Genomic DNA, 15,123 nt, shown 5'->3' with positions numbered 1-15,123 from the left:
GTAGGTATGGTGCCAGGTTTCCTCCAGACGTGACGCTTTACTAACAAAAAATGGTCTGAGAATCTTTAGGTGCCTTTTGACAAACTCCAAGCGCGCTGTCATGTGCCTTTTACTGAGGAGTGGCTTCCGTCTGGCCTCTCTACCATAAAACGCCTGATTGGTGGAGTGCTGCAGAGATGGTTGTCCTTCTGGAATGTTCTCCCATCTCCACAGAGGAACTCTAGAGCTCTGTCAGAGTGACCATCTCCCTGACCAAGGCCCTTCTCTGACAAATGCTTAATTTGGCTGGGCGGCCAGCACTAGGCAGAGTCTTGGTGGTTCCAAACTTCTCCATTTAAGAATGATGGAGGTCACTGTGTTCTTGGGGACCTTCAATGCTGCAGAAATGTTTTGGTACCCTTCCCCAGATCTGTGCCTCGACACAATCCTGTCTCGGCGCTCTACAGACAATTGCTTCAACCTCATGGCTTGGTTTTTGCACTGACATGCACTGTCCAATATGGGATCTTAGATGGACAGGTGTTTGCCTAACTAATCATGCCCAATCAATTGGATTTACCACAGGTGGACTCCAATCAAGTTGTAGAAACATCAAGGATGATCAATGGAAACAGGATGCAACTGAGCTAAAAAAATTCTAAACCTGTTTTCGCTTTGTCATTATGGGGTATTGTGGGTAGATTGTTGAGTAAATTTCTTGAAATCCATTTTAGAATAAAGCTGTAACATAACACAATGTGGAACAGCCAATGGGTCTGAATCATTTCCGATGGCATATACATTAAAATATACTGCTCAAAAAAATAAAGGGAACACTTAAACACATCCTAGATCTGAATGAAAGAAATAATCTTATTAAATACTTTTTTCTTTACATAGTTGAATGTGCTGACAACAAAATCACACAAAAATAATCAATGGAATTCCAATTTATCAACCCATGGAGTCACACTCAAAATTAAAGTGGAAAACCACACTACAGGCTGATCCAACTTTGATGTAATGTCCTTAAAACAAGTCAAAATGAGGCTCAGTAGTGTGTGTGGCCTCCACGTGCCTGTATGACCTCCCTACAACGCCTGGGCATGCTCCTGATGAGGTGGTGGATGGTCTCCTGAGGGATCACCTCCCAAACCTGGACTAAAGCATCCGCCAACTCCTGGACAGTCTGTGGTGCAACGTGGCGTTGGTGGATGGAGCGAGACATGATGTCCCAGATGTGCTCAATTGGATTCAGGTCTGGGGAACGGGCGGGCCAGTCCATAGCATCAATGCCTTCCTCTTGCAGGAACTGCTGACACACTCAAGCCACATGAGGTCTAGCATTGTCTTGCATTAGGAGGAACCCAGGGCCAACCGCACCAGCATATGGTCTCACAAGGGGTCTGAGGATCTCATCTCGGTACCTAATGGCAGTCAGGCTACCTCGGGCGAGCACGTGGAGGGCTGTGCGGCCCCCCAAAGAAATGCCACCCTACACCATGACTGACCCACCGCCAAACCGGTCATGCTGGAGGATGTTGCAGGCAGCAGAACGTTCTCCACGGCGTCTCCAGACTGTCACGTCTGTCACGTGCTCAGTGTGAACCTGCTTTCATCTGTGAAGAGCACAGGGCGCCAGTGGCGAATTTGTCAATCTTGGTGTTCCACCTACTCAACAGCCAGTGTAATCCCGTGGCGCGATATTGAAATACCGCAAAAACTTCAATTTTTCAAACATATGACTATTTTACACCATTTTAAAGACAAGACTCTCGTTAATCTAACCACACTGTCCGATTTCAAAAAGGCTTTACAACGAAAGCAAAACATTAGATTATGTCAGCACAGTACCCAGCCAGAAATAATCAGACACCCATTTTTCAAGCTAGCATATATTGTCACATAAACCCAAACCACAGCTAAATGCAGCACTAACCTTTGATGATCTTCATCAGATGACAACACTAGGATATTATGTTATACAATACATGCATGTTTTGTTCAATCAAGTTCATATTTATATCAAAAAACAGCTTTTTACATTAGCATGTGACTAGCATGTGACTAGCATTCCGACCGAACACTGCCGGTGAATTTACTAAATTACTCACGATAAACGTTCAGTGAAAGCACATCTTGCAATATTCTAAGTAGATAGCCCGGCATCACAGGGCTAGCTATTTAGACACCCAGCAAGTTTAGCACTCACCAAAGTCAGATTTACTATAAGAAAAATGTTATTACCTTTGCTTTTCTTCGTCAGAATGCACTCCCAGGACTTCTACTTCAATAACAAATGTTGGTTTGGTCCCAAATAATCCATTGTTATATCCAAATAGCGGCGTTTTGTTCGTGCGTTCAAGACACTATCCGAAAGGGTAAATAAGGGTGACGAGCATGGCGCATTTCGTGACAATTTTTTTTTAAATATTCCATTACCGTACTTTGAAGTATGTCAACCGCTGTTAACCTCTTACATCTAGACGTTCCGCTAGCGGAACACCTGCTCCAATATCCAATGATAGGCGTGGCGCGAATTACAAATTCCTCAAAAATACAAAAACTTCAATTTTTCAAACATATGACTATTTCACAGCATTTTAAAGACAAGACTCTCCTTTATCTAACCACACTGTCCGATTTCAAAAAGGCTTTACAGCGAAAGCAAAACATTAGATTATGTCAGCAGAGTACCAAGCCAGAAATAATCAGACACCCATTTTTCAAGCTAGCATATAATGTCACAAAAACCCAGAAGACAGCTAAATGCAGCACTAACCTTTGATGATCTTCATCAGATGACACACCTAGGACATTATGTTATACAATACATGCATGTTTTGTTCAATCAAGTTCATATTTATATCAAAAAACAGCTTTTTACATTAGCATGTGACGTTCAGAACTAGCAAACTTCCGGGGAATTTGCTAACAATTTACTAAATTACTCTTGATAAACTTTCACAAAAAGCATAACAATTATTTTAAGAATTATAGATACAGAACTCCTCTATGCACTCGATATGTCCGATTTTAAAATAGCTTTTTGGTGAAAGCACATTTTGCAATATTCTAAGTACATAGCCCAGCCATCACGGGCTAGCTATTTAGACACCCGGCAAGTTTAGCACTCACCAATATCAGATTTACTATTATAAAAGTTTGATTACCTTTGGTTGTCTTCGTCAGAATGCACTCCCAGGACTGCTACTTCAATAACAAATGTTGGTTTGGTCCAAAATAATCCATCGTTATATCCGAATAGCGGCGTTTTGTTCGTGCGTCCCAGACACTATCCGAATGGTAAAGAAGGGTCGTGCGCATGGCGCAATTCGTGACAAAAAATGTCTAAATATTCCATTACCGTACTTCGAAGCATGTCAACCGCTGTTTAAAATAAATTTTTATGCAATTTATCTCGTAAAAAAGCGATAATATTCTGACCGGGAATCTCCTTTTCGGCAAACAGAGGAAAAATCACAAAGACGGGGGCGGCTAGGGCACGCGCCTAAGCCCACAGTCCCTTGATCGGCCACTTGAGAAAGGCGATAATGTGTTTCAGCCTGGGGCTGGGATGACGACATTCTGTTTTTTCCCGGGCTCTGAGCGCCCATGGAAGACGTAGGAAGTGTCACGTTAGAGCAGAGATCCTTTGTAAAAGATAGAGATGGCAAAGAAGTTCAAGAAATGGTCAGACAGGCCACTTCCTGTAAAGGAATCTCTCAGGTTTTGACCTGCCATTTGAGTTCTGTTATACTCACAGACACCATTCAAACAGTTTTAGAAACTTTGGAGTGTTTTCTATCCAAAGCCAATAATTATATGCATATTCTAGTTACTGGGCAGGAGTAGTAACCAGATTAAATCGGGTACGTTTTTTATCCAGCCGTGAAAATACTGCCCCCTAGCCATAACAGGTTAAAAATGAATTTTTATGCAATTTTTCTCGTAAAAAAGCGATAATATTCCGACCGGGAAAGCGTGTATACGTACAAAGAGAGAGAAAATAAAAACATCTCGTGCCCTCGTGCACGAGCCTGAGTCTCAGAGTACTCTGACCAGCAACTATCCAAACGCGATAATGTGTTTCAGCCTGGGGCTGCCTCGATATCGTTCAGCTTTTTCCCGGGTTCTGAGAGCCTATGGGAGCCGTAGGAAGTGTCACGTTACAGCAAAGATCCTCAGTCTTCAATAAAAAGAGCCAAGATAAACAACAACTTGTCAGACAGGCCACTTCCTGTTCAGAATCTTCTCAGGTTTTTGCCTGCCATATGAGTTCTGTTATACTCACAGACACCATTCAAACAGTTTTAGAAACTTTAGGGTGTTTTCTATCCAAAGCCAATAATTATATGCATATTCTAGTTACTGGGCAGGAGTAGTAACCAGATTAAATCGGGTACGTTTTTTATCCGGCCGTGTCAATACTGCCCCCTAGCCCTAACAGGTTAAAAGTATTCCACAGGGATGCTGGCACATGTTGGCTCCAATGCATCCCACAGTTGTGTCCTTTGGGTGGTGGACCATTCTTGATACACACAGGAAATTGTTGAGCAGGAAAAACCAAGCAGCGTTGCAGTTCTTGACACCATCCGGTGTGCCTGACACCTACTACCATACCCCTTTCAAAGGCACTTACATCTTTTATCTTGCCCATTCACCCTCTGAATGGCATTCAAATGCAATCCATGTCTCAATTGTCTCAAGGCTGAAAAATCCTTCTTTAACAGGTCTCCTTCCCTTCATCTACACCAGTGGTTCCCAAACTTTTTATAGTCCTGTACCCCTTCAAACATTCAACCTCCAGCTGCGTACCCCCTCTAGCACCAGGGTTAGCGCACTCTCAAATGTTGTTTTTTGCCATCATTGTAAGCCTGCCACACACAAGCTACATGATAAATTTATTAAACATAAGAATGGGTGTGAGTTTGTCACTTCCCACGAGCCGGGTTGTGACAAAGTGCTCTTATAGGACCAAGGGCACAAATAATAAATCATTTTGCTCTTTATTTAGCCATAAAAACCTAATTTGTTTTTCAAAAAATTTGAATAACTCACCACAGGTTAATGAGAAGGGTATGCTTGAAAAGATGCACATAACTCTGCAATGTTGGGTTGTATTGGGGAGAGTCTCAGTCTTAAATCATTTTCCACACACAGTCTGTATTTAGTTTTCATACTGGTGAGGGCCGAGAATCCACTCGCACATAGGTACGTGGTTGCAAAGGACATCAGTGTCTTAACAGCACGATTTGCCAAGGCAAGATACTCTGAGCGCAGCCCAACACAGAAATCTGGCAGTGGCTTCTGATTAAATTCAATTTTCACAGACCCGCTTATTGCAATTTCGAGGAGGCTCTCTTGTTCAGTGGACTGGAGGCAGGGCATGAAAGGGATAAAGAATCCAGTTGTTTGTGTCATCTGTTTCGGGAAAGTACCTGCGTAACTGCGCACCCAACTCACTCAGGTTCTTCTCTATATCACATTTGACATTGTCCGTAAGCTTGAGTTCATTTGCACGCAAAAAAATCATACAATGATGGAAAGACCTGTGTTGTCCTTGCTAATGCAGACAGAAAAGAGCTCCAACTTCTTAATCATAGCCTCAATTTTGCCAACACATTGAATATAGTTGCGGAGAGTCCCTGTAATCCTAGATTCAGATAATTGAGGTGAGAAAAAACATCACCCAGATAGGCCAGTCGTGTGAGAAACTTGTCATCATGCAAGTGGTCAGACAAGTGAAAATTATGGTCAGTAAAGAAAACTTTAAGCTTGTCTCTCAATTAAAAAAAAGTGTCAATACTTTTACCCTTGATAACCTGCGCACTTCTGTATGTTGTAAAACTGTTACATGGTCGCCTCCCATATCATTGCATAGTGCAGAAAATACACGAGAGTTCAGGGACTTTGCTTTAACAAAGTTAACCATTTTCACTGTCGTGTCCAAAACGTCTTTCAAGCTGTCAGGCACTCCTTTGGCAGCAAGAGCCTCTCGGTGGATGCTCCAGTGTACCCAAGTGGCGTCAGGAGCAACCGCTTGTATGCGCATTACGACACCCCTAAGTCTTCCTGTCATGGCTTTTGCGCCATCAGTACAGATACCAATACATCTTGACCACCCAAGTCCATTTGATGTCACAAAGCTGTCCAGTAAAAATATCCTTTCCTGTTGTCCTGGTTTCCAGCGGTTTGCAGAAGAGGATGTCTTCCTTAATTGACCCCCCATAAACGTAACAGACATATACCAGGAGCTGTACCAGGCCCGCCACGTCTGTTGACTCATGCAGCTCTAACGCATAGAATTCATTGGCTTGTATGCGAAGTAGTAATTGTTTCAAAACATCTCCTGCCATGTCACTGATGCGTCGTGAAACCGCGTTGTTTGATGAAGGCATTGTCTGTATAGTTTTTGTTGGCCTTTTCCCCAGCACTGTCTCAGTCATATCAGCGGCAGCAGGAAGAATTAAGTCCTCCATTGGAATTTGGTTGTGCTTTTAGATGTTTGAAAGCATAGTGATAACACATTGGGAATTCAACAAACTTCTGTCTGTCTTTTTGAGTGGGTGAATAAAGGTTGAAATCTCATGATCACTTTTGAGGTAGACCTGAACTTTGACTTTGGATTGAACTGTCCCAACAAAAACAACTTTATACTCTTGATCTTCCCCTCCTGCTCCGTGGCTCGACGACTCACTACGAGCTCACAGAACAAGGCTCCGGGCAGCCGAGCGGAAATGGAGGAAAACTCGCCTCCCTGCGGACCTGGCATCCTTTCACTCACTCCTCTCTACATTCTCCTCTTCTGTCTCTGCTGCTAAAGCCACTTTCTACCACTCTAAATTCCAAGCATCTGCCTCTAACCCTAGGAAGCTCTTTGCTACCTTCTCCTCCCTCCTGAATCCTCCTCCCCCTCCCCCCCTCTCTGCGGATGACTTCGTCAACCATTTTGAAAAGAAGGTTGACGATATCCGATCCTCGTTTGCTAAGTCAAACGACACCGCTGGTCCTGCTCACACTGCCCTACCCTGTGCTTTGACCTCTTTCTCCCCTCTCTCTCCAGATGAAATCTCGCGTCTTGTGACGGCCGGCCGCCCAACAACCTGCCCACTTGACCCTATCCCCTCCTCTCTTCTCCAGACCATTTCCGGAGACCTTCTCCCCTTCCTCACCTCGCTCATCAACTCATCCTTGACCGCTGGCTACGTCCCTTCCGTCTTCAAGAGAGCGAGAGTTGCACCCCTTCTGAAAAAACCTACACTCGATCCCTCCGATGTCAACAACTACAGACCAGTATCCCTTCTTTCTTTTCTCTCCAAAACTCTTGAACGTGCCGTCCTTGGCCAGCTCTCCTGCTATCTCTCTCAGAATGACCTTCTTGATCCTAATCAGTCAGGTTTCAAGACTGGGCATTCAACTGAGACTGCTCTTCTCTGTGTCACGGAGGCTCTCCGCACTGCTAAAGCTAACTCTCTCTCCTCTGCTCTCATCCTTCTAGACCTATCTGCTGCCTTTGATACTGTGAACCATCAGATCCTCCTCTCCACCCTCTCCGAGTTGGGCATCTCCGGCGCGGCCCACGCTTGGATTGCGTCCTACCTGACAGGTCGCTCCTACCAGGTGGCGTGGCGAGAATCTGTCTCCGCACCATGCGCTCTCACCACTGGTGTCCCCCAGGGCTCTGTTCTAGGCCCTCTCCTATTCTCGCTATACACCAAGTCACTTGGCTCTGTCATATCCTCACATGGTCTCTCCTATCATTGCTATGCAGACGACACACAATTAATCTTCTCCTTTCCCGCTTCTGATAACCAGGCGGCGAATCGCATCTCTGCATGTCTGTCAGACATATCAGTGTGGATGACGGATCACCAGCTCAAGCTGAACCTCGGCAAGACGGAGCTGCTCTTCCTCCCGGGGAAGGACTGCCCGTTCCATGATCTCGCCATCACGGTTGACAACTCCCTTGTGTCCTCCTCCCAGAGTGCTAAGAACCTTGGCGTGATCCTGGACAACACCCTGTCGTTCTCCACTAACATCAAGGCGGTGACCCGATCCTGTAGGTTCATGCTCTACAACATTCGCAGAGTACGACCCTGCCTCACACAGGAAGCGGCGCAGGTCCTAATCCAGGCACTTGTCATCTCCCGTCTGGATTACTGCAACTCGCTGTTGGCTGGGCTCCCTGCCTGTGCCATTAAACCCCTACAACTCATCCAGAACGCCGCAGCCCGTCTGGTGTTCAACCTTCCCAAGTTCTCTCACGTCACCCCGCTCCTCCGCTCTCTCCACTGGCTTCCAGTTGAAGCTCGCATCCGCTACAAGACCATGGTGATTGCCTACGGAGCTGTGAAGGGAACGGCACCTCCATACCTTCAGGCTCTGATCAGGCCCTACACCCAAACAAGGGCACTGCGTTCATCCACCACTGGCCTGCTGGCCCCCCTACCTCTGAGGAAGCACAGTTCCCGCTCAGCCCAGTCAAAACTGTTCGCTGCTCTGGCACCCCAATGGTGGAACAAGCTCCCTCACGACGCCAGGACAGCGGAGTCAATCACCACCTTCCGGAGACACCTGAAACCCCACCTCTTTAAGGAATACCTAGGCTAGGATAAAGTAATCCTTCTAACCCCCCCCCTTAAAAGATTTAGATGCACTATTGTAAAGTGGTTGTTCCACTGGATATCATAAGGTGAATGCACCATTTTTAAGTCGCTCTGGATAAGAGCATCTGCTAAATGACTTAAATGTAATGTAATGTAAATGTAATTGATAAAAATCGTATCAAAAAGCTGGTTGGTTGCATCTTGTCTGCTCAGAAATATTTGCCATACTACAGTAATCCCAGTTGAAAGTACCCCAAATGAAAACTAAATGGAACTGGCCTCAGCCTGAGGCACTACATTTTTATTTTACTTCCTTATCACGGGGGGAATTAGTAACTGGTTTAAAATCAGAGCTATGTAGTTGGCATAAATAAATAATTCTGATACATTTTCAGCAATCCCCAAAAAACAAGATAATGTCAAAAGTCAACCTTTTGTGAAGCATCATGGCACAGATGAAAAATATATGGCAAATATAAATCCAATATGGATGGTGTTAAGAAATAGATGGGAGGGGTTGAATGGAGCTTAAGGGTGGGACTAATAACAAGATAACAAATGTAAAATATATGGGTCTGTAAAATGTATATAGGTTCAGAACATTTGTGAAACAGCAGTTACAAATATATTGCAAATAGAAATCAAACTGGATGGCAAGGACTAAAAACAAACAAAATATAACTATTGTAAAATAGATTGTGTTTGTAAAATGTGTATAGTACGTATAAGCTGGAAGTAGAAGCCTAAGTGTTACTGTTTATTAGTTTATGCCAATTGGGGGAGGGGTGGTAGAGTTTGCAGGGAAAAATAAAGGTATATTAAAAAATATTTTTAAGTGTGTGTGTGTGTGTGTATATATATATATATATATATACACTGCTCAAAAAAATAAAGGGAACACTAAAATAACACATCCTAGATCTGAATGAATTAAATAATCTTATTAAATACTTTTTTCTTTACATAGTTGAATGTGCTGACAACAAAATCACACAAAAATAATCAATGGAAATCCAATTTCTCAACCGATGGAGGTCTGGATTTGGAGTCACACTCAAAATTAAAGTGGAAAGCCACACTACAGGCTGATCCAACTTTGATGTAATGTCCTTAAAACAAGTCAAAATGAGGCTCAGTAGTGTGTGTGGCCTCCACGTGCCTGTATGACCTTCCTACAACGCCTGGGCATGCTCCTGATGAGGTGGCGGATGGTCTCCTGAGGGATCACCTCCCAGACCTGGACTAAAGCATCCGCCAACTCCTGGACAGTCTGTGGTGCAACGTGGTGTTGGTGGATGGAGCGAGACATGATGTCCCAGATGTGCTCAATTGGATTCAGGTCTGGGGAACGGGAGGGCCAGTCCATAGCATCAATGCCTTCCTCTTGCAGGAACTGCTGACACACTCCAGCCACATGAGGTCTAGCATTGTCTTGCATTAGGAGGAACCCAGGGCCAACCGCACCAGCATACGGTCTCACAAGGGGTCTGAGGATCTCATCTCGGTACCTAATGGCAGTCAGGCTACCTCTGGCGAGCACATAAAGGGCTGTGCGGCCCCCCAAAGAAATGCCACCCCACACCATGACTGATCCACCGCCAAACCGGTCATGCTGGAAGATGTTGCAGGCAGCAGAACGTTCTCCACGGCGTCTCCAGACTCTGTCACGTCTGTCACATGTGCTCAGTGTGAACCTGCTTTCATCTGTGAAGAGCACAGGGCGCCAGTGGCGAATTTGCCAATCTTGGTGTTCTCTGGCAAATGCCAAACGTCCTGCACGGTGTTGGGCTGTAAGCACAACCCCCACCTGTGGACGTTGGGCCCTCATACCACCCTCATGGAGTCTGTTTCTGACCGTTTGAGCAGACACATGCACATTTGTGGCCTGCTGGAGGTCATTTTGCAGGGCTCTGGCAGTGCTCCTCCTGCTCCTCCTTGCACAAACGCGGAGGTAGTGGTCCTGCTGCTGGGTTGTTGCCCTCCTACGGCCTCCTCCACGTCTCCTGATGTACTGGCCTGTCTCCTGGTAGCGCCTCCTTGCTCTGGACACTACGCTGACAGACATAGCAAAACTTCTTGCCACAGCTCGCATTGATGTGCCATCCTGGATGAGCTGCACTACCTGAGCCACTTGTGTGGGTTGTGGACTCCGTCTCATGCTACCACTAGAGTGAAAGCACCGCCAGCATTCAAAAGTGACCAAAACATCAGCCAGGAAGCATAGGAACTGAGAAGTGGTCTGTGGTCACCACCGCAGAACCAGTCCTTTATTGGGGGTGTCTTGCTAATTGCCTATAATTTCCACCTGTTGTCTATTCCATTTGCACAACAGCATGTGAAATTTATTGTCAATCAGTGTTGCTTCCTAAGTGGACAGTTTGATTTCACAGAAGTGTGATTGACTTGGAGTTACATTGTGTTGTTTAAGTGTTCCCTTAATTTTTTTGAGCAGTATATATATATGACTATATACACATACATACATATACACACATTCAAAAGTTTGGGGTCACTTAGAACGTCCTTGTTTTTTAAATAAAAGCAATTTTTTGTCCATTAAAAGAACATCAAAATGATCAGAAATACAGTGTAGACATTGTTAATGTTTTAAATGACTATTGTAGCTGGAAACGGCTGATTTTGAATGGAATATCTACATAGGCCCATTTTCAGCAACCATCACTCCTGTGTTTATTTTAAAAGGCTAATTGATCATTAGAAAAACTTTTTGCAAATATATTTACACAGCTAAAACTGTTGTCCTGATTAAAGAAGCAATAAAACTGGCCTTCTTTAGACTAGTTGAGTATCTGGAGCATCAGCTGTGGGTTCAATTACAGGCTCAAAATGGCCAGAAACAAAGCACTTTCTTCTGAAACTCATCAGTCTATTCTTGTTATGATAAATTAAGGTTATTCCATGCAAGAAATTGGCAAGAAACTGAAGATCTCGTACTACGCTGTGTACTACTCCCTTCACAGAACAGCGCAAACTGACTCTAACCAGAATAGAAAGAGGAGTGGGAGGCCTCGGTGCACAACTAAGCAAGAGGACAAGTACATCTAGTTTGAGAAACAAACGCCTCACAAGTCCTCAACAGGCAGCTTCATTAAATAGTACCCGCAAAACACCAGTCTCAACGTCAACAGTGAAGAGGCAACTCCGGGATGCTGGCCAACACACACACATATACACACGTACACGTGTGTGTGTGTGTGTGTGTGTGTGTGTGTGTGTGTGTGTGTGTGTGTGTGTGTGTGTGTGTGTGTGTGTGTGTGTGTGTGTGTGTGTGTGTGTGTGTGTATGTATGTATGTATGTATGTATATATATATATATATATATATATATATATATATATATATATGTGTATATATATATATATATATATATATATACACACACACACACATATATACACATAGTTCAAGTCAGAAGTTTACATACACCTTAGCCAAAAACATTTAAACTCAGGTTTTCATTCACACACTACATACATACATACATACATACATACATACATACATACATACATACATACATACATACATACATACATACATACATACATACATACATGTGTGGGGTTAAAAAAGAATTGGCTAAGAATTAACATATCAGACCAGTACATTGCCGAGTTACTGGTGGCATGTAAAGTGGTCGGGAGCTGAACCCTGAATAATCAACCATTAGACCAGAAAGACATGAGACTGTGGTCCACACGTTGAAATAATTAGAGACTCTGAAACTCAACACGAGGTGAAGAAAACAAACTTACCAGACCAGGACACCGCCAGTCTGCAGGTGCACATGTAAAGTGGTTTGGAACTTTGACTATGTACCCGAGGAAGAGGAGAAGAAAACTCCCCTCTCAGACAATCACTGGTACAGCTAAGTAGCTGTTCTTCGGAAGCAGCCCATTGGAAACCAGACAACTAAGAAGAAGGACCTTGTGACCTCTGGTGGACAATCAGAGCATGTACAAGTGGCCCACAGGAAACAACTTTCTGAGAGGGCTTGGTTCCGACCGAGATAAACAACGAACTAAATGCATTCAACACGCAAATACATTAACTATTTTCTTATTCCAAATGGGTGGCGGTTCGTGTGTAAGGCATATGATTAATGTGAGGACAGTCCTAGAATGTATCCACGATAAATGTCAGTTTCTCTCTCTATTTTCCCCACCCCCTTCTCCATCTCTGTGTAATAAGCTGTCATATCTTGTCAGTCCACTAGGGACCTTTGTCTCATGTAAGTGTGTATGTGTATTCTGTGTTATTATTTAGTTCGCTAGTAAATAAATAATTAAACCAATTTGTGTAGTACTGAATAATGCTCAAGGCTGGGGTTTGTGCAGATCCAAAAAGGTTACGAGTATTCAGAATGAGAATTGATATGAGGTAATGATTTAATAATTGACTGTTATCAATATATAACTTATATATCTTCTAGAGTTTAATTCGGGAGATTTTAACTCATTAAAAAACGTATTATGTGGTGCCCCAAATTCCTAATGAGTTAATTGTTACATGATTCCTTTAATTGGGTGGCTAGGAGCCAGAATGTGTTATGTGCTCAAGGGTTCAGAGGGGTTGGGTTAAATGTGGAAGACACATTTCGGTTGAATGCATTCAGTTTGCAACTTGCTAGGTATCCCCTTCCTTTTCCTACAAACACACACTTTAACCTCTCTAGGGTAGAGGGCAGTATTTGCACGGCCGGATAAAAAACATACCCGATTTAATCTGGTTATTACTACTGCCGAGAAACTAGAATATGCATAAAATTGTTTGATTTGGATAGAAAACACCCTAAAGTTTCTAAAACTGTTTGAATGGTGTCTGTGAGTATAACAGAACTCATATGGCAGGCAAAAACCTGAGAAGATTCCTTACAGGAAGTGCCCTCTCTGACCATTTCTTGGCCTTCTACACTCTCTTTATTGAAAACTGAGGATCTCTGCTGTAACGTGACACTTCCTACGGCTCCCATAGGCTCTCAGAAGGCGGCAGAACGGGGAATGATGACTTTGCAGGCCCAGGCTGAAAAACAGTAGCGCATTTGGATAGTGGTCGATCAGAGAACAATGAGACTGGGGGCGCGTGCACGAGCCGACACCATGTTTTTATTTTTTCGTCTTTGAACGAAAACAGGGTTTCCCGGGCGGAATATTATCGCTTTTTTACGAGAAAAATCGCATAAAAATTGATTTTAAACAGCGGTTGACATGCTTCGAAGTACGGTAATGGAATATTTAGATTTTTTTGGTCACGAAACGCGTCAGGCGCGTAACCCTTCGTCACCCTTCGGATAGTGTCTTGAACGCACTAACAAAACAGAGGATATTTGAACATAACTATGGATTATTTTGAACCAAACCAACATTTGTTATTGAAGTAGAAGTCCTGGGAGTGCATTCTGACGAAGTACAGCAAAGGTAATCCAATTTTTCTTATAGTAAATCGGAGTTTGGTGAGGGCCAAACTTGGTGGGTGTCAAAATAGCTAGCCCGTGATGGCGAGCTATCTACTCAGAATATTGCAAAATGTGCTTTTGCTGAAAAGCTATTTTAAAATCGGACATAGTGATTGCATAAAGGAGTTCTGTATCTATAATTCTTAAAATAATTGTTATGTTTTTTGTGAACGTTTATCGTGAGTAATTTAGTAAATTCACCGGAAGTTTGCGGTGGATATGCTAGTTCTGAACGTCACATGCTAATTTAAAAAGCTGGTTTTTGATATAAATATGAACTTGATTGAACAAAACATGCATGTATTGTATAACATAATGTCCTAGGGTTGTCATCTGATGAAGATCATCAAAGGTTAGTGCTGCATTTAGCTGTGGTTTGGGTTTATGTGACATTATATGCTAGCTTGAAAAATGGGTGTCTGATTATTTCTGGCTGGGTACTCTGCTGACATAATCTAATGTTTTGCTTTCGTTGTAAAGCCTTTTTGAAATCGGACAGTGTGGTTAGATTAATGAGAGTCTTGTCTTTAAAATGGTGTAAAATAGTCATATGTTTGAGAAATTGAAGTAATAGCATTTCTAAGGTATTTGAATATCGCGCCACGGGATTCCACTGGCTGTTGAGTAGGTGGGACAATTTCGTCCCACATACCCTAGAGAGGTTAACAGTCATTTAAACATTATGCAAATGTATGTACATCCCCATTTGTGGCCTGCGATGATTGTGGAGATATAGATAGCCCAGTTATTCAAATAAGATGTGGTTACCACATTGAGATTAGCCTCGGTGTGTTTGTCTCTCTGTGAGATTAGCGATTGGACTGAAGATGCAGCAGCCAACCTAAAAGAAACTACAGTGGGTGCAGAACAAGTCTCTTTTCTCTACTGCTAACCAGGGATTTGTTTGGCCAGTGTTAGAGGGGACCCTTTGACCTTACCTTACACAGCACCTATCCCAGGGGTGCTGACAGGGATTTGGGAGACCAAGCCAATTCTGGAATGAATTTAAAATGTGACACTTGGTGACAACATCAGGTTTTGGTCTAAGGGCCAGGTTGC

The 15,123-nt window shown here is 43.4% G+C and overlaps 1 protein-coding gene across 4 annotated transcripts in view; it reads right to left on the bottom strand.

The window, feature by feature from the left end:
- Positions 1 to 15,123, bottom strand: part of dnmbp (dynamin binding protein) — a 146,101-nt gene that overhangs the window by 81,365 nt on the left and 49,613 nt on the right. The window lies entirely within an intron of this gene.

Source organism: Salmo salar, chromosome ssa19, assembly GCF_905237065.1.
Source record: "Salmo salar chromosome ssa19, Ssal_v3.1, whole genome shotgun sequence".
Taxonomy (NCBI): domain Eukaryota; kingdom Metazoa; phylum Chordata; class Actinopteri; order Salmoniformes; family Salmonidae; genus Salmo; species Salmo salar.
The sequence above is the reverse complement of the archived record's forward strand: the minus strand, read 5'-3'. Positions and strand labels throughout refer to the sequence as shown.